Source organism: Cebus imitator, unplaced genomic scaffold (genome assembly GCF_001604975.1).
Source record: "Cebus imitator isolate Cc_AM_T3 unplaced genomic scaffold, Cebus_imitator-1.0 Scaffold85, whole genome shotgun sequence".
Classification (NCBI taxonomy): domain Eukaryota; kingdom Metazoa; phylum Chordata; class Mammalia; order Primates; family Cebidae; genus Cebus; species Cebus imitator.
The window spans coordinates 1,525,523-1,552,207 of record NW_016107400.1 but is presented as its reverse complement, the minus strand read 5'-3'; the positions used below and the strand labels follow the sequence as shown (position 1 = coordinate 1,552,207).

The window sequence follows — 26,685 nt, the reverse complement described above, 5'->3', positions numbered from 1 at the left end:
AGCTGGGATTACAGGCACGTGCCACCATGCCCAGCTAATTTTTTGTATTTTTTTAGTAGAGACGGGGTTTCACCATGTTGACCAGGATGGTCTCGATCTCTTGACCTCGTGATCCACCCGCCTCGGCCTCCCAAAGTGCTGGGATTACAGGCTTGAGCCTCTGCGCCCGGCCAGAACACTTTCTCAAATTTAGGAAGGGAGCAAGCCTTTTTGCCCCGATGACACACATACACACTCACATACAAACATGAGTTCCTCACTTGTACAAAACAGCTCTATGCCTTTTTTCCTTCTACCACATCACATCTCTGTTGCCCTTTTTTTTTTTTTTTGCCCTAGCTCTAGGCCCTCTCCTACAGGAAGACTTCCTGAATTAATCTGCTAATCTTCAGCTCATCCACCTGTTTAATAGGTATGTTGGCCTCTAACTCTGTAGCAGGCATTGTATGGTTTTGGGAAAACAAGCATAAATGAGATACATGTACTGCGTCCTGCCTTTGATAACTCAAGGATCAGTGGGGAAGGAAGCAGAGACAGGTACGCACACAAGTCCCTGCTCCACGGCGTGGACAGCGAGAGAAGCAACATGGCTCATGGATTCCTGGTATTAGCACTGCCCAGCTGGAAATCATGTTGCTCCAAATCCCCTGACGTTCCTCCCACCTCCAGCCCTCTCCCAGGCCACGTTCCACCCTCCTCCCCACCAGCCCAGGTCTGTTTTCTCCATGAAGGCTCTTCTTTTCACAAAATCATATTTTCTCTCAGTTCACGTCCCAGGCATATTTTCTCGTGTGCAGAGATGGGACTTGGAGTTGCTCTAATTGTTCCTTTCCCATTTAGACCCTTTGACTGCTTACCTCTACCCTTCCCTATTTGTTTGTTTTGAGGATTACAAACATAACATAGTGGGATAAGGTGGTAGAGTCACCCAGGCCTGAATTTGCATCTCTAATCTGCTATGCCTCCTATTGCTCTGTGACTTGGGGGACGTGACTAAACTCCTCTGAACTTCAGTTTCTCCACCTCCAAAATGATGGAGCTTAGAATGCCTGCCTCATAGAACTTTTGTGCAAATGAAATGAGATATAAAGTGTCTGGTACAATTTAGACACTTAGCAATTGACGCTGTCTTGATGACTACGAAGAGAACATTGTTTTTGATGTTGGCACTCTCTCACAGGTGATTGGAGAACCCTTTAAAGCTCTAGAAGACATCATTTGCCCAGAGCAGTGTTTACCTATTAGTGTCACCATTCCCTTCTCGTAGACCAGGGTCAAACACACTCCTCATGCTGTTCTGCTTCCTGTCCATGGCCTTAAGGTCTTCTGAAGTAGCCCTTGATGAAAGCTTTCCAAGAGGGTGAGGAAATTTAGGTGGGAGGCAGGGACTAGAGGAGAAGAGCCCTAACGGTGGATTTCACAGCTGAGCACTTGGCTCTGTGCTTGACATTTGTTGGACGTTATCAGTAACTCTGAGAGGAGGGTACTGCCAAGCCCATTTTACAGATGAGAAAACTGAGTACAGAGAAAAGAGCAACTTGTCCAAGGTCCCTCAGCTGAAAAGTGGCAGAGGGTTTAAATGTCAAATGCAGGTATGTCTGAGTCTGAAGGGTGTGGACCACAAACTCAGTACAATTGCTTCAACAAGACCTCAATAGCACAGACCATCACAGCAACAGTCTTGAACAGGAACTGAATTATAGAATATTCTTCAAGAAATACTGCCTTGATATTTTCTAGCATATGTAGCAATTCAACCTGATGGCTAATAAAATGTTTCTATATATCTGTTCTTAAAAACCCTCTTTGATAATACTCATTAGCAATTAGCAGTATGGTTTACATAAAGGCATCAGATATCCTATGATTCTTAAAAATGTTTTTGTGTTACTTAGTTGGTTAAACATTCCCCTCCTCGATCAGATTTACAATACCTATTTGCTTGGCACTAGAGGTAACAGATTGGTTTTAGAGTGGGTCAATTTGGTCCAGATTTTCAAGCACAGACCTAATTGTGTATAATTATGGTCTTTTTGGTGAAGTATATGACAAAACATTAAAGAACTTTTCAGACAAACTCATTTGCAAATCAGGCAATTTAACCCCTTATTAGACCACATGCCCAGATTTCTGCTGTGGCAAGTTTATTCACTTATGAATAAATAAATGAAGTCAGGAATTAATTTACTTTCTATGACCCTGAGATTGCTACTCTGAGATGCAAGGAGGGGGACTCTCTTCTAACCTTGGGGAACCTAAGGCCAGCCCTGGGCCTGGTTTCTGGGGAGGGTCAAAAGCTGAGAGTGCAGCCTCCTGCCTCTGCAAAGAGTAACAGGCAGGAGAGTTAAGGAAGCTGAGATCTACCATCAGTTCAGCTCTAATGCTAATTTTCTACTTAACATGTGCTAGGTACAGGCCACTGCCACCATACCCCCTTATAATTAGGGGGAAAAAACATTCTTTTCTAATAAACAAATGACATTATAATTGGAAACTCAGTGATCTTAAAATACAACTTTTCCCTGTGGTTGTCATTGCCTTAAAGAAGAGTTAAAGATCAACTATTGTAAAACCAAAGCATCTCTTTGCTGTTGGTTGGTTTATAAATAAACACCTCATACAACATGTATTCCCGTTTAGTTACCTGGTGAACAAACACTTAGCAAGTAATTTGTCATCAGGAGTATACCAGGGAAGGGTGTGAAGCAAAGCCAGACATTTAATGGATAGTTTACTGAGATTTTATTTATAACTGGTTTTCTTTTTTCTTTCCAGGCAAAAACTACAGAACCAGTCCACACCGAGTGGACCTCTGGGGCTCCCAGCTGCCAGCTGACCTGAACCCCAGAGGTGAACCTATGTTGCTTTGTGGCTTCAGGAATCCTGGTAACATCACTGTGCTTTTGCGTGTGTGTGTGTCCTAAATCATTCCTGAGGCCCCCTCCTCCTCCTGCAATTTGACAAGCCTTGACCAAATCATAAACTCCCAGTTAATGGGATAAAAATGAGTTTGAATCTAGGATTCTGGCCATTAACCCCATGTCACCATCTGCTTGAGCAGTTTGATGGCAGGGCCAGGTGAATTCTAATCACCCAACACTTGTTAAACTGCAGATTCCTTCTTCCTTGCCCCTGCTGACTCAGCATCTCTGGGGTGGGGCCTGCAAAGACTCTTTTCCTTGACAGTGTTATTGCAGGCAGCTCTAGGAACCCACCCAGGACCAGACCTGATAAGGAGTTCTTGCTATGCATCAGGCATGCCAGCTCTGTTTGTGGAGTTTCATACTTGCATTTTTCTCTGCCTGGAGAGCTCCTTGCAGCTGGCTGCTTCTGTGTCACAGTCCCCAGAGGGGTCTTGTCTCCTTATCTCCACCCTCCACACTGCTCACTATTCCATTACAAGTTTCCTTTTCTACCCAGTACTAATCATTTTCTGCAATTCATCTCATCTTTTTGTGAATTATCTGTTGGTCCTACTGGAATATAAGTCTCCACATGGGGGCAGAGACCCTGCATGGCTTGTTAGAAGCTGTATCCCCAGCATTGCAGCATATGAGGGATGCTCAGAAATATAAGAATTGATGAACAAATGAACACATGAGTGAATTCATTCAGCTCTGATGCTGAGGCTGCCTCTTTGAGATGAAAGAATGGGGGATGCTCTTCTAATCCTGGGGAGCCTGGTGCCTGCCCTGAGCCTGGTTCGCAAGGCAGATGAGAGGTACCTCCTACCTCTCAACCCTGTCTGTTGTTACCCCCAACACCCAGGGAAGACATCACTGGAGCCAGAGTCAGTGCAAGGGTCAAGAGGAGTATCTGCACCCAGAGAATCTCAGCTGAGGTTACCTGATTTTTAAAAGCCTGGACTTAAGGAGCTATTGACTCCTTAGCTTCATTGCCTCCAAAACCACAGGGGCAGGTAAAAGTTGAGGTTAGGTACGAACTGAATGTTGTTTAGCTACCCTATTTAAAAAATTGTTTTTGTTTGCTTCTTGAGGCAGGGTCTCACTCTGTTACTCAGGCTGGAGTACAGTGACATGGTCATAGCTCACTGTGGCCTTGAACTCCTGGACTCAAGCTCTCCTCCTGCCTCAGCCTCCTGAGAAGCTGAGACTACAAGGTGCCATCACATCCAGCTAATTAAAAAAAAATTTTTTTAGAGATGGCAGTCTCCCTGTGTTGCCTGGGTGGGTCTTGAACTCCTGGCCTCAAGGAATCCTTCCGCCTCAGCCTCCCAAAGCACCAGCCACAGGTATGGGCGCTGCACCCAACCTAAAGAGTTATTTTGTCTTTACTTCTAGCTTGCAGTGGATTGCTTATCTTGACACTTCTCATGACGGCATCTCTCCTCTTTCCAATCTAACAGGATAATGATGTCATACAGAAATAATTTACAGTAGGTATTTAGTAAATGCTTGCTGGTGTGCAATATGGAATAAAATTCACAAGAGTAATTCCAAACTGTTTTTTATCTTCAATTCATTTTTTAGTAACCAAAAATTAGTCTGAAATTTGAGTCCTCACCCTTCAGTATAAAATCAGTAGCTTTTAATTTTCCCTTATTTTGTTTGCTTTAAAGAGACACACCTGGCCAGGTAGGGTGGCACGCACCTGTAATCCCAGCAGTTTGGGAGATCGAGGCGGGTAGATCGTTAGGTCAAGAGTTCAAGCCTGGCCAAGATGGTAAAACCCTGTTTGCACTAAAACTACAAAAATTAGCAGGGCATGGTGATGCGCTCCTCTAATCTCAGCTACTTGGGAGGCTGAAGCAGGAGAATCATTTGAACCTGGGCAGCAGAGGTTGCAGTGAGCTGAGATTGCTCCACTGTACTTCAGCCTGGACCACAGAGTGAGACTCTGTCTTAAAAAAAAAAAAAAAAAAAAAAAAGAGAGAGAGAGAGAGAGCTATATAGTCCCTTAGTCATGTAAAGGCTGACCCTTCCCCACTGGTCTAAAAGGGGGCTTCTGGACCATGCCTGACCACAGCCATCTGATCCTGCAGAGCCTTTAACCCAGTACCTCTGTTTAAAGAAACAAAAGTCCCCTCCTAAATAAACAAAGCAGGCCTGGCTCAAATCCCTCCAATAGGTAAAAGAAAGTACCGTTCCCATGAGCAAGAGACTTGGATTTCTGATTTTATTTCATGTTGTTTCCCTTCCTCAAAGGTGTGAAACTCTACACCACCCCACTCCTTTCCTATTCATCCTCCATTGGATGTTTTTTTCTCTAAATAATTTTTTATTTTCTATTTTTGTCTGTATGTGTTCTCTTCTTGCAGTCTACTTCTGCCCTTCTTTCCCCTGGGAAGGAAAAATAGAAGAAAGAAGCCATCTCTGTTTGCTTTCTCTCTGTCACTCAATGTCTGGAGCCAACTGCTTCACAAATTAAAAAAAAGTGCACAGAGAGTCCCTGAAGCCCACCATCAACAGACAGGCTTTCAACAAAACTGCATCAGCACCACCCTGGCTATAGCTGCCCTCTGCAGAAAACGGGGAGAGAGGAACAGTGCTAAGAGAAGTTCGTCCTTGCCTGGTTCCTGGGTGGAACTTCCTCTCCCCCTTGTGTTCTACACGTGTGGTTACAGCTGCCTCTGATCTTTGGTGACCAGCGGTGGGCAGTGGTGGTATTTTAGCATACTTTGATCATCGTGCTTATTACACAGCCTCCTTTACTCATCAACTCCACCTGCCTTTTCCTAGCCATGCCCCCCACCTCTTCCCATCTCTGTCCACCTCTCTGCTGTTTTAAAAAGTACTTAAGTGTGTACAGATCACAGTGCACTGCTTGTGTGCCCATTCACATTTGATGACTTCCATATCCCCCGTACAACTAGTTGTGTATTCATTTTAATTCACCTTATTTATTTCCTAGCTCTTTCATAAAATAAAATGAAATAAAAGAATAAAATGGGAAAATTGGACTTCATCAAAACTAAAAACTTTTGTGTCACAAGACACTACAAAGAAAGGGAATAAGAGAAAAATAGAATTGAAGGGGAAAGGAGAAATGCATCTATGTTTTTAATCAGGTTCATCTTTCTCCATGCATCAATATGTATACTATTATGAATTCATTACACGTATTTTAACATGCAGGCACTACATGGGGGTGTGATATCTACATACCACCTGTGTAGCGTTAGGCACTGCAAAAGGACATAGAAAAGTAAAAAGCATAGTCTCTACTCTCATGAGACTTTTCATCTCATGGAGGAGGCACTCATAAGGTCTTTTATCTGTGCCCCACTTGATGTGAAACTCTTGGTAGTCATGATCCTATTTGATTTCCATAAGCAGAAGAGGGGTCACTGTTTCCATGTTATGAGAGAGGAAACTGAGGTTCAGAGAGTGGAAGGACCCTGATGAGATAATAAATAGAACTGGGGCTCAAATCCTGGTCTCCTGACTCAACATTTCACGTTCTTTCCACTGTGTCATTATTCATTAAGCAAGTTTCTCCGCAGACAACTCACAGAGCCACAACGTATGAAGCAGCATGGTGATGCCAGTAGACTGGTCATCATCAAAAGACGTGGCCTGGGGGAAGAGAAAGCAAGAGAGCTGGAGAGAGCAGAGAACGCATGAGGGAAGGGCTTGGCCGTGCAGTTCTAACAGGGAGGTCCTTCCTTTCAGCCCCCGAATGTCCCAGTGTGTCTCATCTAAAAAGCGAAAACGGAGGAGAACTAGAGCTTATGGTTGAAGGCGTGAGAATGAGGTGTCTTTTCCCTCTATCTCTGTAATATACAAGTATAAATACTATATATACATATGTATATGTGTTCCTTTTTTCTGTGTCTGATTATGCATGCAATTTAGCAAGGATTTATTGCCTAATTTTGGTCTGGGCAATTTGCTAAAGCAATGTGGGAGGATACCAAGAAGTAAGGGACACAACCTCATTGTTCCCAGAGACTCCTGAGGGTGGGCAAGGCAGGGCGTCTGTGCATACTGCTGCTGGCAGAGCTCTGGGTTAGGGGACATCAGGAGACATGACACTGAAATGTTCTACTCGGTTCTCAGTACAGACTGGATTTCCATGGAAGAAAGAAAATCAACATGTATTGGGAGTCAACGTCTCATTCAATCCTGTGAGTTTATTCTGCCTATTTTTCAGATAAGGAGACTAAGTCTTCAAGAGGGTAAGTAAATCGCCCACCGTGTCACTGCTGTTGTGGGAATGAGCGTCAGGATCATTGAATCATGCTGCTTCCCAGGTTTCTTGTAAGGGCTTCAAGTGTTGTGGGTAAGGGCTTGGGTGCTGCCATCAGATGACTGTGCATTTAAAGCCTGAGCCCACCCACACCAGCTGTGTTACTTGAAACATGCTATTAAACTTGCCTAAACTTCAGTTTGCTCATCTGTAAGATGGGAGCAGTAACAGTGCCCACCTCATAGGACTGATGAGCTAAAGCGTATAAAGTGCTAATAAGTATCTAATAAAGTTCAGTAATTATGTCACTATTAATACCACTGTTATAATCACTACTGTTGTCTAAGGAGACCCAGGTGACATGAAGCTATTATGCCCTTTGGACTTGAGATCTTGAATTAGGGTTTGATTATGAGACCAGACAAGCAGTGAGATTTAAATATTCATAGACCAGGGTCTATCTAGGTCTCATGGGACAAGGAGGGGACCCTCACAATTGATTTCCCTGAGATGGGAGGGGAAACTCTGCTAGAGGCATTTGCACCTTACTAAGCATCTGTGGTGTATCAAGCTCTCTGCCAGCTTGTGAGGATGTAATGTTCATTAAGACATGTTCCCATGAGCTCTGGTCCAGATTCTACCAGTATGTAGCTATACCACTGGTTTTTCCTAAGACAAACACAGGAGCCAGATGACTTCTGTAGTCCCTTGTAGACCTAGTCCAGCCCTTGGTGGTTCTGTGAACAGTCACTCACCCAGGGTCTGTCCCATAGAAGTGCCAGCAGTCTTCCCAGGGGAGCGATTAGGAGACTCTTGCTCCTTCATCCTCTGTGAGGGTTGAGAGCCTGAACAGCCTCCAGCCTGGGCCAAGTGTTCTTGGAGGATGCACTTCCTTACCCCAGTCCCTCATCAGTGCCTCCTGTAAGAGCTCCAATGCTTTCTGAGCAATTGACTCCTATATCCATATATCCCTACCACTCCTCAAACCAAACTGCCAACCACCTCTAAGGCAGCTATTGATTTTACTGACCATAATGGAGTGTGTTCTGTGTGTAGTCACAGCACTAAACATCAGAAGGGATTCAAAGAGGAATCAGGCTAATGCCTTTCATCCAAGGAACTGGCAGATGGATGAGCCAGATTGGCACGCACACAGTCAGCACAAGGGTATAGGCTGTGATGGAGCTGGGTGTGCAGAGAACAGAGAGAGGAATTAGCATCCAGTTTCCAATCCTAGTGCTATAGCTGACATTAAGGTATTCTATTACTCTCTCCAGACACAGCCAACTTTATTCCTCAAGGTAAACACTTACTCTATGCCAATAACTATGCCAAGGATGCTTATGCATTATATTAATTAATGAGAGTTTCTCAACCTCAACACTGTGGACACTTTGGGCTGGATAATTCTTTGTTGCGGGAGCTGCCCTGTGCATTGCAGGATGTTTAGCAGCACCCCTGGCCTCTGTCCACCAGACACCAGCAGCACCACCCCCCTTCCCCAGTTGCGACAACCAAAAATGTTTGCAGACATTGTCAAGTGTCCCCTGGGGACAAAGTCACCCTCAGTTGGGAACCACTAAGGGAATCCTAATATAGACCAATGACAAACGTACAACTATTATTTCTACTTTACGGTAAACTGAGGCATAACAAGGTTAAACCATATGTTCAAGTCACATAGGAAGAGCTGGGAGGAGGGCCAATCTGTTTCCACAGCCCTTACGTTTATTGTCCTTCCTGCTTTGCCTATCTCTGCACGCATGGTGCTGAGGACTCTGTAATACTCAATAAACCCATGCAAAGGTGGACCATTTCTTATGGCAATCCCTACTATTTATACTACATTTACTACCTTACCTTCTGTAAACCACACTACAACTCTGCAGTGTAGCTTCCTGCTCCCATTTTATAAAGGAGCACACTGAGACCTAGATTGACAGGAGGGGATTGCCCCAAGTCACAGAGCAGAGCAGCCACCAGAGGCTGGCTTTGGGCCCACGTCTTGTAATTCTATACTCTCTAATACTCAGAGAGTTGAGTAAACACCAATTAAACTATGGGAGGATGGCAGGCTGGCAGGCAACTTAATAAAAAAAAAAAGCAAATCCATCATGATGGATATATTTAGCAGGTAAATTATTATGTGATGGTATAAAAATAGATCAAGAGAGAGCACATGAGATTGCAAGCCTGACTGTGTGAGACAGGGAAGGCACGTGGAGAGTGTCAGGTACATTTAATTAACTTTGCTGGGAAAACAGTCAGAGGCTGCCACCTGAAACCAAAACATTCATGGGCTTCACTTAAAGTCACAATATATGTAGTCCTATTGGGAAGAGTCATAATCCAATAAAGCTTGAAGTCATTAATTAAAACAATGTCAATGCTCAAATGCTTTGGTGGGTAAACCCAATTCTCATCTGTATATGGGATAACCAGGAATGCATTTGTGGGCTGTGTGACCCACAAGCTCGCTGACATTAAAATGGTCCACTCAGTTTTCTGCTCAGATGGATTTCCAAGAGAGAAGGAAATCAACATGTATTGAGAGTCAACAACTCATTCATTGCTGTGAGTTTATTCTGCCTATTTTAGACAAAGAGACTCAGGCTTCAAGAGGGCAAGTAAATTGCCCATACTGCCACCGCTGGTGCAGGAATGAGCTTCTGGGAAGAGTCAGGTTCATTGAGTCCTGCTACCACCAGGTACCTCATGAGGCCATCCAGTCTTGCGGCTAAGGGTTTAGGTGCTGCTGTCCAGACGATTGTGAGTTTAAATCCTGGGCCCACCCACGCCAGCTCTGTTACTTGAAGCATGCTATTGAACTTGCCTAAACTTCAGTTTGCTCATCTGTAAAATGGGAGCTATAATAGTGCCAGTCTCATAAGACTGATGGGAGAATGTAATGAGCTAAAGTGTGCAAAGCACTGATAAATATCTAATAAAAGCTTGGCAATGATAAAATGCCATTATTAATATGGTTACTATAGTGCTAATGTCTAGAGGAGCCCCATGTGGCATGGAGCTATACCCTGTGGACTTATGATCTCTCTTTATTCCATGCAAGATGGAAAGTGTACAGTCATGAATCAGGGTTTGAGTGTGAGAGCAGACGAGTAGTGATATTTAAATATTCATTAGCCAGGGTTCATCTAGGTCCCTGGGGACAGGCGAGGAGCCTCAGGATTAATTTCAGGGGACTTTTCCCTGAAATGGGTGGGGAAACTCTGCTATGGTCATGTACATCTTATTAAGCACTGCTTGACATCCTCCTTACCACAAAAGTGCTGTGATTTCAAGATTTCCCTCTTTTACGGGAAAACCATAGCACAAGAATCTACACTTCAAACCTTATATCTATCTATTTAAGCACAGAAGGAGCCTGTTACTTCATAGAAGAATCATATTTTGCCTTCAGAAGAAGCAGTTATCAAGTGCTTGCTGGACTTCAGCTGTTTTCACATCCATTTTAGTTTGAAATTCAATTGCCCTGCAGACCTTGTGATCCTTGAGTGACAGGCGAGGCACCTGAGAACATGGGAGTGAATGCACATGCTCATGGCTTTCCTGGAATTTGTTGCATTGGAAAATGGAAGGTAGGTGTTTCTAGGTCTCAGAAATCTGCACATCAGAACCCCTCCTAAGGCATGTCACATGTGGTCGGGAAGATGGAGACGGTTCAAGGGGCCTGTTTGTCTAAATAGGATATGGGAGAAACATGGGAAAGAATCATTCTCTTCTCCATCTCAGTAAAATCTAAAGCTCTTTCAATGCCCCAAACCCACACTCTGGTAGAAACTTCACGCATTTATCCAATTTATTCCTCGCAACCTGGTAAATATTGTTATCTTCATTCTACAGGTGAGCCATTAAAGGGCCCATCTCTGGTAGCAAGTGATAGAAACACTATTTGAGCCCAGAGCTGATTCCTGAACCCTCACTGGCCCCACTCTGTCGTCTCCTTGGTGCACCTGTCGCAATGCAATATCCCAGATATTTCTTATATTGCTGATTTCTCTCATGGATTGTCTGCCTTCCCATCTAGAATAGGAGCATTCAGAAGATAGAGACCTGGGCCTTTCTTCTTCATGCCAGTTTCCTAGCATCAAAAACAGCTCTTAACACACAATAAAGGCTCAATCAATATTTGTTGAATTAATGAATGAGCCTTATAACAAACTATAGAGTGCTTCCCGATTTTTCAGAAGTGTATCTGAGTCTTTTATACAGAGATATCCAAGCAGGAGTGGAAGAATTTTTTTTTAAAAGTAACAAAGTCAGGCATAGTCGATAGTCTGAATGCCTCATTATAATATAACATTTCCCCCCTCTCTCTCAAAACAGGAGAATTAGCTCACTAACTATTATATAAGCTCTTTAAGGACAGGGAACAAATCTAATTGAGCATTACATCCTCAAAGGCTGCTAGAAATCTCAGTACATCAGAGATGCTCAAAACTATGGAAAGAAAAAGATGTCCTCAAAGAAACAAAACGTCGGCACATATTCTTCTTTTCATTCAACTATCCACTGATTTACTTTCATGGGCCAGGCTCTTGGGTACAATGTGCATGAGGCAGTTCAGGTCCCCACCCTCCTGGGACTTGGTCTAACTAGTGCTTCTGCACAAATGAGCTTCCAACAGTTACATATTCCTGATATTATAAGATGAACCATAGGCCGTTAAAGAAGAAATGAAAAAAAGAAGAAAAAGAGTACTTAACGATTGCATTCTTCGTGTTTCTTGCCAGAATGGACCAGAAACTACTAGCAATTATGTTGAAGACATTAGTGCAAAGCCAATTTGCTTCTGGAGTTACAGTTGCACTCTAGGAACGTGAGCTACACTCCAGAGAGATCATTAGTTGCTGTAGACATGTTATTGAGGGCAGTGGTGTCATTTCCAGTCTGGAATGCCCTCAGTCAAGTGTGAGTGCAGAAAAGAGGGGGGGAGGGTCAAAATAATTAACCTCACATGATTTTGGCAGGACATCTTGCAAAATCGCCCATATGCACTTAACATTTCTTTCATTTGAATAATCTCAATGTATCATTTTTATCAAAATATTTCTCTTTTTCTCTTTTATTTTCCCACCTGGCTGCCCCTCCCTTTTTTTTCTGGCTGTAAATATGAACACCTTTGACTTACTTTCTTTTATTCTCTTCTCCCTTCCCGTCCTCAGTGGTAGATGGTTGTAACTAATGGGACTCACAAGTATTATGGTTGATAGCTTTGCTAGGCCTTTCAGTACCATAATCCTTCACCAGATCATAACTCTCAAGAGAAAACACCTAATTTGTCAGTTTGTAAAAACTTTTCTTGACTTTGTTTCAATTAAGTCAGTTTCACTGACCCCAGGCCTCCATTAACTATATCCTTCCAAATCATTTGTTTCACCACTCAGTGCCTGAGGCTGCGGCAGACATCCCAGCAGCATCCCACCTGACAGAGGAGATGAGAATGGGGCTGGCAAGGGTTCAGGAATCAGCTCTGGGTTCCAATACTGTTTCCACCAGTCACTACTGGAGATGGGCCCTTCCACAGCTCATCAGTAGAGTTAGGATAACAACATTTACCAGCTTGTAAGAAATAAAATGGATAAGTATGTGAAGTTTCTAACAGAGTATGGATTTTGATGAGCCTGAATTCCATCCTCTTCATTCAACAAGCATGTCTGAAATCCACCTATGTGCAAAGCGTTGTATACTACACAAGTTTTACAGCTGGGTGAGTTGGCTTATGTCTGTAATCCCAGCACTTTGGGAGGCTGAGGCAGGAGGATTGCCTGCACCCAGGAGTTTGAGACCATCCTGGGCAACAGGATCCTGTCTCTACAAAAAATTTTAAAACTTAATGAAGCATGGTGGCATGTGCCTGTGGTCTCAGCTGCTCAGGAGGCTGAAGAAGGAGGATTGCTTGAGCCCAGGAGTTTGAGGCTGCAGCGAATTGTGATTATGCTGCTACACTCCAGCCTGGGTGATAGAGCAAGACCCTGTCTCAAAAAATAATAAATAAATTAAACGTTTAAATAAAAAGTTTTGCAACTGGTATGAATATTTCAATAATTAGGAGTATAATTATGGTCACATATTTTTGTTGTTATCAAATGAATCATCACTCAAGCCATTTCACCTAATCAGCATGAAGTCCAGAATCTCTCTCCTTACTTCTTGATATTATTTTATTGTCCCTGTATTTATTCTCACCACTTATCCAAGAGCTCCAGGGCTTTCTCAGTCACTCTTGCTTTACAGGGATGCCCAATCGTTTGGCTTTCCTGGGCCACGTTGGAATAAGAAGAATTGTCTTGGGCCACATATAAAATACACTATAGCTGATGAGCAAGAGCAAAAAATGTTTATAATGTTTTGAGAAAGTTTACAAATTTGTGTCGGGCCGCATTCAAAGCTGTCCTGAGCAGCAGGTTGGACAAGCTCGCTTTAGAATATCAATCAGTGCATGGAAAAACCCTGTCTCTACTGAAAATACAAAATTAGCCAGGCATAGTGGCACACGCCTGTAATCCCAGCTACTTGGGAGGCTGAGGCAGAATTGCTTGAACCCTGGAGGTGGAGACTGCGATGAGCCGAGATCACACCATTGCACTCCAGCGTGGGCAAGAGGGAAACTCCATCTCAAAAAAAACCAAACCAACCAACCCATCAATGCAGTCTCCTCCAAGGGCAAGTGCAATTGCCCCCAATTACCACCAGAGGTCACTATGGAAGAATGATCTCATGCAGCTCCGGAGACTTCCTACCCCAGCCAAGACTAGATGATTGCACAGTGGGAAGCTGCAGTTATACTTCCCTTGTTCACAAGCACACATGTTCAAATGTCATTACACAGGTCCTTACAGCGTGTCAGGGGAAGCAGGTGCTGAGACCCTTCCAGACTCATTTATACCCTGACCAGTCTACCTGGTCCCTTATCTCCAGCCCATGAACCTTGGTGAGTGCCACCACTCTCTGCCCTGCTGATTTCCCTCATCGAATGTTTCTAGGATCAGGGTTAATATCTTCTTCCCTTTCTGCCTTGTGGATCTACAGAATCCCTTTGCAGATCGGTTTATGCTTTCCCAGGCCCCTACATAACAAAGAGAGACAGCTTCTGCTATTTCTCAAAAAGCCTCTCCAGCAATATCTATCCCCCTTCCCGATAACACACACACAAAGTCCTTGTTACAACCTCAGGAAAATGAGTGCTTCTCATAAAAGAAAATGTGGTTGTCCTTCACAGAGAAGGACTGCAAGCTTTTTTTTCTTTCCTCCCTCCCCCCAAATGATTGCTGTTGTATCAGTCTGGCCAGATGCTCAGTCTTAGGTACTAAAAACATAAAACAATACAAGCAACAAAACATCGCCCTGGAGAATCTTAAAATCCAGCGAAGTCAAGTAACTCCCAGACCACTCTAGGCAGGAAGGAATTGCCCTGTTTGTTTAATCCTCATCCCATCAGACATGCTTCCGAGGAGACCAAGAAATCCTAGGTACCAAGGACCATGAAAAGGCAACTGAGGAGGCATATGAACAAAGGAAAACTTGAACACGCAGGCCTCTGTCATTGCCCTATGGGCTCTTTCTACCTGCTGCACAGACAAAACCAATTCACTGAGAGCATGGTATTTCAGTAGAGAAAGAGTTTAATTAATGCAGACCTAGCTAAGTAGAATGGGAGTTATACCTCAAATCAGTCTCCCCAGGAACTCAGAAGCTAGAACTTTTATGGGTAATTAGGTGGATAGGGGGCTAGGGAATGGATGCTGCTGATTGGTTGGGGATGAACTCATAAAGATTCAGTCCTCATGTGCTGAGTCTGCCTCTTGGCGGGGGCCACAGGACCAGTTGAGTCATGAGTCCCAGACATGGGTGGAGTCATTTGGCTGTCACAAGGCAATAATCTTAAAAAGCATTTCAAAAGAGCAGTTGAGGTTCTACAATGGTGATGTTATCTGTAGAAGCAACTGAGGAAGTCACAGATCTGGTGACCTTTGGCCCCATGACTCCTGAACAACAAGGGATTATAGAAAGGCAAGCTAGAAGACAATAGCTGGTTATCCTTTAGCTGCATCTACATCTTAGCACAATTCAGGCTCCTCCCATAATCCTACTTTTATATCCTTTCATTAGTCTTACAAAGGAAGTTGCAGTCACTGAGCAACCAGGGGGTTCGTTTTAGGGAGGAACTATAATCATTCATGCTTCAAAGTTGAATATGAATTAAATTTCTCCCATGGTTAGCTTGGCCTATGCCCAGCCTGTGAGGCTAGAAGGAAGATGGAGTCAGCTATATTAGATTTCTCTCACTCTTGTAATCTCTGCAGAGGCAGTTTCAACCCCACCCCAGCCACCCCACCAGGAGATATAGCCCTTCATGGAGTTTTAGGGAGGAATGAGGCTAATGAGTTAGCTGTGGGTAGGCCAGGAGAAGAGCCAATTTCAAAATCCATCTCCCTTTTCCATCCCTTGCACATTGTGAGTAAATGCAGAACTAAGGAAATGAAGTGAGTGATGTCAAGGACAAATATCTCCTCACCTTCTGGTTAATTCCTTTTGACAACCCAAAGCCTGAGGCACTTCAGTCTTAAACTGTGTTCAATGCCTTAGCTTTCTTTCCAGGGAAATGCAGCAAGGATGCTGCCACGATGTGCATACTCAGGATACAGGAAAATGCAAGGAGGAGGGGTTTGAAGGCTTTGCATAAAAAAATCAAATGAGGTTGAGCAATTGTTGAAATATGAGGAAATTGCTTCCAGCACTTTAAAGTCTTGGCTTGACTCGTAATTTAACCTTGAATATAGTTTTCAAAAATCATTAAATCCCCAAAGCCTTCATCTCAAGCAGTGATTAGCCATGATGCACTAAGCAGGAAGTTAATGTATTTATTTATGAGAAGGTATGTAATGCATGAAAAATCTATTCATTCAGTACTCATGCCATGAATACTTACTGATGGCTTGCTCAGTTACAAGCACTATGCTAAGTGCTAGGAAGTAGGACAGTGAGCAAACACAGCCTCCTTCCCCACAAGGCACTTACAATCTAATAGCAGGAGGGACAAGGAGTTAACATTTATGGAATACTGCTGCATACCAGACATTGTGCTAGGAAATTTTCACACATTAACCCCTACAAGAGCCATGCCATTTTCCCTGTATTATATATTAGTCAAGTGGTGTAGCTGTTTGGGGTAAATGCCCGTGGTTCATTATCTCACACCAAGAAGGTTAAGGACACAGGCATACACAGGAGTGAGTTTAGGAGTGGAGGTTCAATAGGCAAAAGAAAGAGAAAAGAGAACAGCTCTCTCTCTTGCAAAAGAGTGGAGTACCCGAATGGGACTTCTGGGCCATGGTGGAATGCACCAGATTTTATAGACAGACTTGAGGACACAGTGTCTGATTTACATAGGGCCTACAGATTGGTTGGACCAGGTGTGATGTTTACATAGCATGTGGGGAAGACTGGCCACCCCGCCCTAATCTTATGCAAATGGACTTTCCACTTGGCCAGCACCATGTTGTCTGCTCCTTACTGTACACATGGCTGGCAAAGAGAAGGGAACGTGGAGCCACCATTTTGAACATTCCAAGTCCAAGGTGGCCTTCACCCATGCAAGGTCCAGCTTGCTTGCCTATGTCTGCTGCTCAATTTTACAGGTTCCTCTTTGTTAGAAAAGAAAATGATTTGGGGGCTACTTTTCATTATAAAAGGAAAACCTTACCAAGGACTTTCACATCCTCACTACCTGCCTAAATAATTTCTTCATAAGTCCTATATCATTAGTAAACTCAGGCTCTGAGAGGTTAACTAATTTACCCAATGCCACCTGGTTACAATTGGAATATCCAGAATTCAAACCATGGTCTGTTTGATTCCAAAATCTGTGCACTTCTTATCACTTTCTTCAAGGACAGAGCCAAACAGGAACAGAGGCTGCCCAACTCCCTTCTGTACTGAGCTCTGTTTTCCTGGTTTGCCCATCTGTGTAACAAAATGCTGAGTGCAAATGTTAGTCGGGATTAAGCCAGTCACCATCCTCTTCCTAACAAAGTGAAAGAGTTTTATTTTAATTCAGAGTTATATTAAGAAAACCAAAGATATGGGATGAGAAGGTAAGAATTCCCTGTTAAAAATAATAGGAAGGAAATAATGTGTTAACAACAGCAATAGTTACTGCAGTGCTCACTGTGCACCAAGCACGTGCTACAAAGGCAGTGAAATTCTCAAACCAACCCAAGAAGTCAATACGATTATCATCCTCACTTTACAGAAGAGAAAACCGAGATGTGGAGAAGATAAGGAACTTGCTCAGGGTTACACAGCTGATTAGTGAAGAGCTGGATTTGACTCCAGGGTCTAGGGTGTTACATGAGAAGCAGTCATTATATTGATGGCAAGATAGATGGATGGATGGATAGATAGACAGACAGATAGATGGATGGATGGATGGATAGATAGATAGATTGGATAGATGATTGATAGATAGATAGATAGATAGATAGATAGATAGATAGATGATAGGATGGATGGATGGACAGATGGATAGACAGATGATAGACAGATAGATAGATAGATAGATAGGATTCATAGATATGTAGGTAGGTAGGTAGGTACATAGATAGATAGATAGATAGATAGATAGATAGATAGATAGATAGATAAGATGGATAGATAGATAAATAGAATGGATAGATAGATAGATAAGATGGATAGATAAATAGGATGGATAGATAGATGATAGATAGATAATAGATAGATAGATAGATAGATAGATAGATAGATAGATAGACAGGATGCATAGATAGGTAGGTAGATAGGTATATAGATAGGTACATAGGTAGGTAGGTAGGTAGGTAGGTAGGTACATAGATAGATAGATAGATAGATAGATAGATAAGATGGATAGACAGATAAATAGAATGGGTAGATAGATGATAGATAGATAAGATGGATATATAGATAAATAGGATGGATAGATAGATAGATAGATAGACAGGATGCATAGATAGGTAGGCAGGTAGGTATGTAGGTAGGTAGGTAGGCAGGTAGATAGATAGATAGATAGATAGATAGATAGATAGATAGATAGATAGATAGATAGACAGGATGCATAGATAGGTAGGTAGGTATGTAGGTAGGTAGGTAGATAGATAGATAGATAGATAGATAGATAGATAGATAGACAGATAGATAGACAGATAGATAATCTGAAGTACACAAGGGCCTACCTTCCAGTCGAGCTTTGAGCCTGCTACTAATGTTCTGCGAAGACTGACCCGAGCCTTTCTCCCAGGGAAGAAGGTGGCATCTGTGGTCATTTCTAGATAGTTACTGTGTACCTGGGAACTCACGGCTCTGCTGCTTCTTTGGTGACCCAGCACCCTGATCCTACTTATCTGACCTACAGCAGAGAAGAAAGCAACTCCCATGCAGGGCTCTCGACACTTGCCTTCTGAATGTGCATCACTGAATGGGACCCTGGTGGGGCTGTCCCCTTACTGGTTCTTGGTACATTTTACCAAGAATTGGGAGTGGGTAGGGAAGGGCAAAATGTCAGTGTTACAGGGTTTTCTTTCTCTTCCAAGATAAGCGCAGCTAAACCTGAGTGGGTTGATTGAAGATGCTCTGAAGCCAATCTCTTGCTTGCCGCACTTTGTAGCTTGTGTCAGTTCACCCTGTAAGTCTTAAAATACTGGATCACTGCCCATAGTAAAACAGTTAACATTATTTACAGGGCAATAGCATAATTAGCATCCAAACCTTAGATACTTTGGAGATGTAAAGGGAGCCATTCTACAATCACACTGGAAAAAAATCGGACTATCCTAGAAACATCTGGATATAAAGTCACCCTGCTTCTGTAGGACCATCTACATGACAGGCACGAAGTGTCACACATATATGAGCCCATTTAATCCTCATAGCAGCCTCATTTATGTAGGAGACATCATCATCATTTCTACTTTACTGATGAAGAAACTGACAGTCACAAGCCCAGAGCCAGAAAGCAACCTCTGTATTATAGTTTGCATCTCCCAGAAACCAGCCAGCCCCCAGCAAAAGAAAGGTATACCTTTTCCCTGCCTCTGTTCCTAAGCTTGTCCTCTGCCAGAGGCTTAGAGAAGAAGGCAAAGAAAAAAAGTGTGGGCAGAGAAGAGGGTAGCCAAGCCTACGATAGGAAGAAGGGCTACAGGATCTTTCTAGTGCCAATCTCTAGTTGCATTACACACCTTTATGAATTCAGATGGGCATCTGGGGCCTTGAGGTCACAAAATGAATAATGATCCTTACATTCCTGCATCTGCTTTTGGGGCTAGCTCTGTTAAAACCACAGGTAAGGTTAAAATGGGAAGGTTTACAGTTCTCAGCCTCTGTACCTACCTGCCCTACCTGATTGCCCACCCATATCTCCTCAAGCAATGGTTCAATGACACCCATGCAGCTTCCCAGTTGTCATGGAAATGGCAAGGATTCATCTAATAGGATTCATCACAATCACGGAAGAAGCTGATTGTGCAGATTCCTCAAGCAATTCCTCAGCAAGTTCTCCAATTACCCTTTGCATCCAGAGTCAAGGATTTCTCTGGGTTACAGGAACAGCACTGAGGCTTTCAACATCCTCACCCTGGCAAATTGGTTGCCTCTTTTAGCCCAGCAGTGCCACAACTCTACTGTGCACAGTAACTCAGCTCCCTTCTTTCAGCTGGACTCTTTTTGTGAGATTGTAATTCTGAAACACCCAGTAAAACTGGAACAGGAAAGAGAAAGAAGAAAGAAAGAAAGAGAGAGAGGAAGAAAGAAAGAAAGAGAGAGAGAAAGAAAGAAAGAAAAAAAGAAAGTTTCTTCTGTGATTACCCAAAAAGATTTCTTCTGTGATGTACCCATGTAAGCTTGTTGTCTGTAGCAAGTTTACATGGGTGCATCCATGGCATGCATGAACAGAGTTCACAGAGGAACTTGACCCTCTCATCTTCCCAGAGATCTAAAGAGCAGGTGTGATGGGGACCAGCACTGAGGTCAATCAGAAATACCTGCCTGCTCTGCCCGTATGAGGGATGGTCTCATTTAGCCACACGTGGCTCATAAGGGCAGGAGCAGGCAGGTGTTTTCTTCCTAGGCCTATCAACCTAATAGGAAATTGCGGCTCTGAAGACTAGTTTTACAAGGGGGTAAAGGAAAGTCTAGGAGGAAAATGGGGAGGAGAGTGGATAAGCTGGGCACCAAGAGAGCAGAAGCACTGAAATGTCTGGGGCAAGATAGGAAAGACAGCCAAGATGGGAGAGTGGGGCAGATGTGAGACAAGGGTACGGAGCAACTGGGCATCTGAAGGTGTGACCAGCCCTGGGACGTCCACTCTGTGTCCTCAAACAGCTCGTTCCCTTTCTCGGACCTTGGATTTTGCCTCCATGAAGATCTCTTCCATCTCTGACAGTTAATTTCCTAGAGACAGTGAAAAGATACAGGAAGCTGAAGCAGCATCAGAAAAGTTTCAGAAATGCCTGCAGAGCAGCAGGGGCTTGGGTTCCAAAAGACACACTGCAGGGACACTTCTTCCCACGATTTTCTAAAGACCAGATGTGCCTCTTTCTATACTGTGTGTTAATCCCAAACTCCCTAATCATACATTTAAACTGTTTGCCTAACTGTCCAACTCTTAATTAGGTGTATGTGTAATTGGGGAGTCAGAGACAATGTACAAATGAGCAAACAATCCCCAAACTTTATTTCTCTTCTTGCTTACAACTTCCTGCCACAGACATTAAGTAGTCAAGCTGAATGTTTTGCCCTATCGTCACTTCCTTTCCCACCTCGTTTCCTAATGCGAACTTTTCAGGGTCAAGCGCTTGGGGCCTTATTTAAACCACCAGCTGGAAAACAGTCCTCAGCAAAATAGAGGCATGAATAAGAAACAAACACACATGTAGACAGACAACTATTCTTGTGTGAGATTCGACTTTGATTTCAATTTAAGAATTGAGTTTAGAGTTCAACGCTGTGTCTTCATCGGTTTCTGGCTTCTCAACATGGTTTAAAAACAAAAACAAAAACCCAAGCCCCTCACCCTACAGGTGACTGTTAAGCCTTTGTTCCCTTTGCTGCCACTGAAGCAAGACTGGGGCATCTGACTAGGTTTCTGGGCTCTCTCCTACCTCTGTGAAGTAATTCTAGGCTCACTGGGAAGTGACTCCTCCCACTACAGCTCACCCCCACAATGTACCAGGCCCACAACTGACCAGAAAATACTTCCTTTCTCCGTTCTGTCTGCTCCCCATGGAGCACTGGAAAAGGTTCATGTACATACATCTTCATTTATTGTCCCTCCAAAGCCTTTCATACCGAGCATGCTAAGATGGGTATCCTCATTTTACAAAGATCAAGGCAGAGGGAAGAGAACGGACTAGCCTAGGATCACACAATTGACATGACATAGCTGTGAGTATTTTAAATGCAGTTTTGACTCCCAAACCTATGCTCTTCTGCACTCTGCTTCCAGGTTTTCGGGTCCTGATTGTTGGAGAAGAGAGGGCAAGGGGTGGAGTTGGAGGTAGGAGGAAGTAGGTCAGAAATAAAAACATATACTCGAGAAAATACGTTGCTTATTCTATTCTGCAATTTTTCCTTGGGTCTTCTCTCCCTTCTTGGCTGAGAGCATGCATTATTTATCCCTCACACACAGAAGTTTTGCAGTCATAATAAAGGTCAGAAGGGGAGGAGAGAGTTATCTAAATCCATGCTATACCCACGTGCATTTAGAATGACACATTGAGTCTAATGGAATCTTTTGGGAAACAAAACAAAGGCACGAGCCTCAATGTTTCTTGTTTCATTTTTTCCTTTCTTCTTCTTTGCTCCCTTTCTCCTTTTTTTTCTAAAAGGCAAAAAAAAATTGCAAGCAATTTGGTACCCCTTCCAGACCCATTGCCATTCCTCCCTCCCTGAACTGTCCTTTGAGATAACTTCAGTGCTCTTCTCATGCCCAAACCAGGGAGCCTGGGATGAGCTATGTCACACTAATGCTTTCTGGTGTAAGCTTTCCCTTCTCTGATTTTGGAACCCCTTTGGATAGCTTCAAAGCTCTCTTTTAAAACCCTCAAACCTATTCACTTTAATTAAAACAATAAATATGTGCTCTGTAGCGTTTGGTAAGAGTGACTTTGGGGATATTAAGGCATAAAAGCAAACAGATGGGATGTTGCAGTTCCAGGAAAGATGGACCCCCACCCCACCCCGCCCCAGGCCGGGACTTGCCAGTTCTGTGATTCGCCTCCATCTACAACCAACAGGGACATTTTCCTTACTGCTTACCGACATTTTTGTTCTCCTCGGGTGACAATCCTGACCTGATTTTCAGTCATGTTCAGCCACGGTGAGCTGTCAAGCTGGTCTGTCTGCATTACAGCCAGGAGACCTGTCGCTTTTACCAAAGATCCCTGAGAATAGGGCTATTTAGGTCTTTTTTTTTTTTTCAAGAGTAGTAACTGAAGAAAATGAGCCTGGCTCAGTAAAAGGGGCTCAGAAGAGTTTCATTCCACTCTCATTCCTAGGACCCCACCAAAAACAACAACCAGGAAGATACAATATTGTTTTAATTGCTAAAGCAAGGGAACTAGCAAATGTCTCCAAACAACGAATTATTAATTATATCTGCCAAATGCTGCCTGGGTGGAGATGTGAGAACCAGGGGGAGACAACACTTACTGCCTCCAGTTTCTGAAGGGTGAGGATTTCCCTGGGGCAACTGTCCGTGTCTGGAAGTTGATACCCAGGGATCCTCTGAGTGGACTGGCAGTGTCTGGCATCATCTACAAGCTACAAGACAGGTGGGCATACATTGTAGAGAGCAAATTCATGTGGAATGGAGAAGAGTAGCTTCAGGAGTAATGATGGTAATACGTATTTTTAGATTCCCAGATAATGAATAAATGACAGTATAGCATAAAGATAAAAAATAAGGTTGTCCAATATTGAAGGAGAACAAGGTTGGAGACTTCTACCTGATTTTAAGACTTGCCATCAAGCTACAATAATCAAGACTTCCTGGTACTAGGGAAGAAACAGACAAATGGATCCATGGAACAGAATAGAGAGCCCAGAAATAGACCTACAAAAATGTAGCCTGCTGATCTTTGACAACGGAGCAAAAGCAATAAAATGAAGGAAAAAAAAAAAAAGTCTTTCCAACAAATAGGGCTGGAACAACTGAAAATACACATGCAGAAAAGAAAAAAAAAAAAACACGAATGTAGACACAGACCTTACACCTTTACCAAAAATAAAGTGGATCACAGATCTAAGTATAAAATGCAGAATGACAAAACTCCTAGAAGATAACAGGAGAAAATCTAGATGACTTTGAGTTTGGAGATAATTTTAGATACAACACCCAAGGCATAATCCAGAAAACAAAGAATGGTTAAGTTGGACCATTAAAATTAAAAATGTTTGCTCTGCAAAAGACACTGTCAAGAGAACATTGTGGTGGTCCTGGTCACATCCTGGAAGAATATAATTGCAAAAGGCCTGTCTATTTGATAAAGGACTCTTATCCAAAATATACAAAGAACACTTAAAACTCAACAAAAAGAAAACAAATCTGATTCTTAAAAAATGGGACAAAGACTTTAACAGAAACCCCACCAAAGATATTCAGATGGCAAATAATTACATAAAATGATGTTCCACATCATATGCCATCAGAGAAATACAAATCAAAACAACAGTACCATACACTGCATGCTTAATAGAATGACCAAACTGTAGAACACCACAAATGCTGGCTAGAATGTGAAGCAACAGGAACTGCCATTCATTGTTGGTGTTGATGCAAAATGGTACAGCCACTTTGGAAGACAGTTTGGTGGGTTTTTTTTTTTATTTATTTAACAAAACTAAATATACTCTTCCCATAAGATACAGCAACCATGCTCCTTGGTATTTACCCAAAGGAGTTGAAAACTTACATCTAAAAAAAAAAAAAAACTGCACACTTTTATTTATAGTGGCTTTATTCATAATTGCCAAAACTTGGAAGCAACCAAGAAGTCCTTCAGTCAGTGAATGAATAAATAAACTACCATACGTGAGACAATGGAATATTATTCAGCACTAAAAATAAATGAGCCATGAAGAAACTTGGAGAAAATTTAAATGCACATTACTAAGTAAAAGAAGCCAGTCTGAAAAGGCTACATCCTGTATGATTCCAACTATATGACATTCTAGAAAAGACAAACCTATGGAGACAGTAAGATCAGTGGTTGCCAAAGATTAGTAGGAGGGAGAGATGAATTGGCCAGTGAAACTATTCTGCATGATACTAGAATCATAGATAGATGTCATTATACATTTGTCTAAACACATAGAATGTACAACACCAAGAGTGAGCCCTCACATAAGCTTTGGGTGATAATGATGTGTCAATGTAGGTTCCTCAGTTGTAACAAATGTGCCCCTTTTGGTGGGGGATGTTGATAATGGAAGAGGCTGTGCAGGTGGGGCAGGGTTATATGAGAAGTCTGTATTTCACTCAATTTTGCTGTGAAACCAAAACTGCTCTAAGAAATAAAGTGTATTAATAAAAATAATTTTATTAGAAAAGGATGAAGGAGAAGAAGAGAGAGAAAGGGAAGGAGAAGAAGGAGATGAAAAAGAAGTCTGGATTCAGGGATGGAAAGTAAATTTTAATTGACTGTTCTCTTTCTGCCAGGCACTGAGCTAGATACCTTAAATATACATCTTATTTTGCTTTATTCTCAAAATAGTCCAAGATCAAGATTCTTATCTCTATGTTATGTATAACTCAATTGATAGTTATGGAAGTTAGATCATTCTAACAAGGTCAAACAACTAGTAATAGCCATTTTAACTCAGCTTTACTGATGGCAAAGCTCAGGCTCCTTCAATTACATCATCCTCCTCCTCATGATCTTATCATCACTCACAGCAGCTTCATCTTCATCATAACCGACGTACATTGAGCTCTCCCATGCATCATCTCTGTGAACACGCAATCTTTTCATTTAATTCTTGCAACGACTCCATTTTGTAGGCAACTACGCTGGTGTTCAGATAAACTTAAATAACACCCTCTGGATTGCACATCTGGTAAGCGGCAGAGCCCAGAGCTGTCCGATTCCTTACTTTTAACCATGCCGATCTACTGTTTCTCACTATTTTCAGATAGAGCCCATGGTTCCACTTACTGGCTAAAAAATCATCTTTCCTCTCTTGGACGTAGCCTCCTCATCTACAAAATGAGCAGTTTGTACTAAATGATTTAAGATTCCTTTCCAATCTAATCTGACAAGCTAATCTAATTTCAGAGCAGCCATGTGAAGGGAATGTTTTTGCTTTGGGTTTTTCTGAAATAACCTGTCTTCTCTCTTCCCGGGAGGCCAGCAGTAAATATACAGATGGATAAGGTGCAAAAGAACCTACAAATCCTGTACAGTGAAATCATGTGGCAAGAATTGGTTATTCTGAGGAGAATAAAGCAGCATTTTGCTGTGCCTTTTCACACAGCTGCCAATCAATGATACACACTGGCATACTTTCAGAATAGCTGCTCTATTCAACCCAGTGGCCCACAGGTGGCAATTTGGAGCTTAGCAAGTGACATCTCATGACATCCAGGATGCCCTCTCCACCTATATGCGCCCAGTCAGTCACCAAGTCACATATATTTCACCTCTGGAATAATTTCCAATCCTACCCCCATTCTCAATGGCTTTGCCCAGGCTCTTCTCTCTTAGCTGGACCACAGCAGTAACCTCCTTACTGCGTCTACACACTATGGTCTTCCTTCCTCTGGGCTATTAGAGTAATATTTTTTAAATACAAATCTGAACATGACGCTCTCTTAAACTAACTACCTTAAATAGTAAAGTTAAAAAAAAAAATCACCAGCTCATATTAAAAAGCCATTCATAATCTGATCTTTACCTATACATTCAGCTTCACCTGTCTCTCATTCCACCTCTTATCTCTCAGCTTTACTGAACTTACATCCATACTTCTCAGAGATGAATGAATTTCCATGCTTTTATGTCTTTTTTTCTTCTCACCCAGAATGCCCCCTACTTCCTCCCCGAGTCGTGGACTCTATGCCTGCTCACGTGTCAAGACACAGCCCAACCACCAACTGCACTAGAATTATCAACCTCACGGTGGGTTCTTGGCTAGAATTAAGCCCTCCAGTGGCTCTGAATCTCTAGCACTTAAGAGACAACATTTTAGATAGTCGGTTTTCCATTCATTCTCTTCATTGGACTGAAAGCTTTCTCAAGAAAAGGAAGATACCTAACTATTTAACAGATGGTACAATGCATAGTATGTATCAATACCTATCTAAGACTAGACTATACATACTACTGCCTCTCCTGGATGAATTAATAAATACTCAAATACTTGAATGAAGGGAAGAGCCAAGGAGCACCCATGCCAGAATATTTGAGAAAAATATTTGATAAGATCATTTTGTAAGAGTTTATGAGGTGTATCCAGGAAACATATAAGTACTATTTCACCAGA

At 42.6% G+C, this 26,685-nt stretch overlaps 1 long non-coding RNA gene across 1 annotated transcript; it reads left to right on the top strand.

The window, feature by feature from the left end:
• Positions 1-2,930: 2,930 nt before the first annotated feature.
• LOC119472094 lies at positions 2,931-5,900 on the top strand. The gene is made up of 2 exons (XR_005201205.1): positions 2,931-3,919; positions 5,279-5,900. It is a non-coding gene; the product is annotated as an uncharacterized LOC119472094 (long non-coding RNA).
• The last annotated feature ends 20,785 nt before the right edge of the window (positions 5,901-26,685 follow it).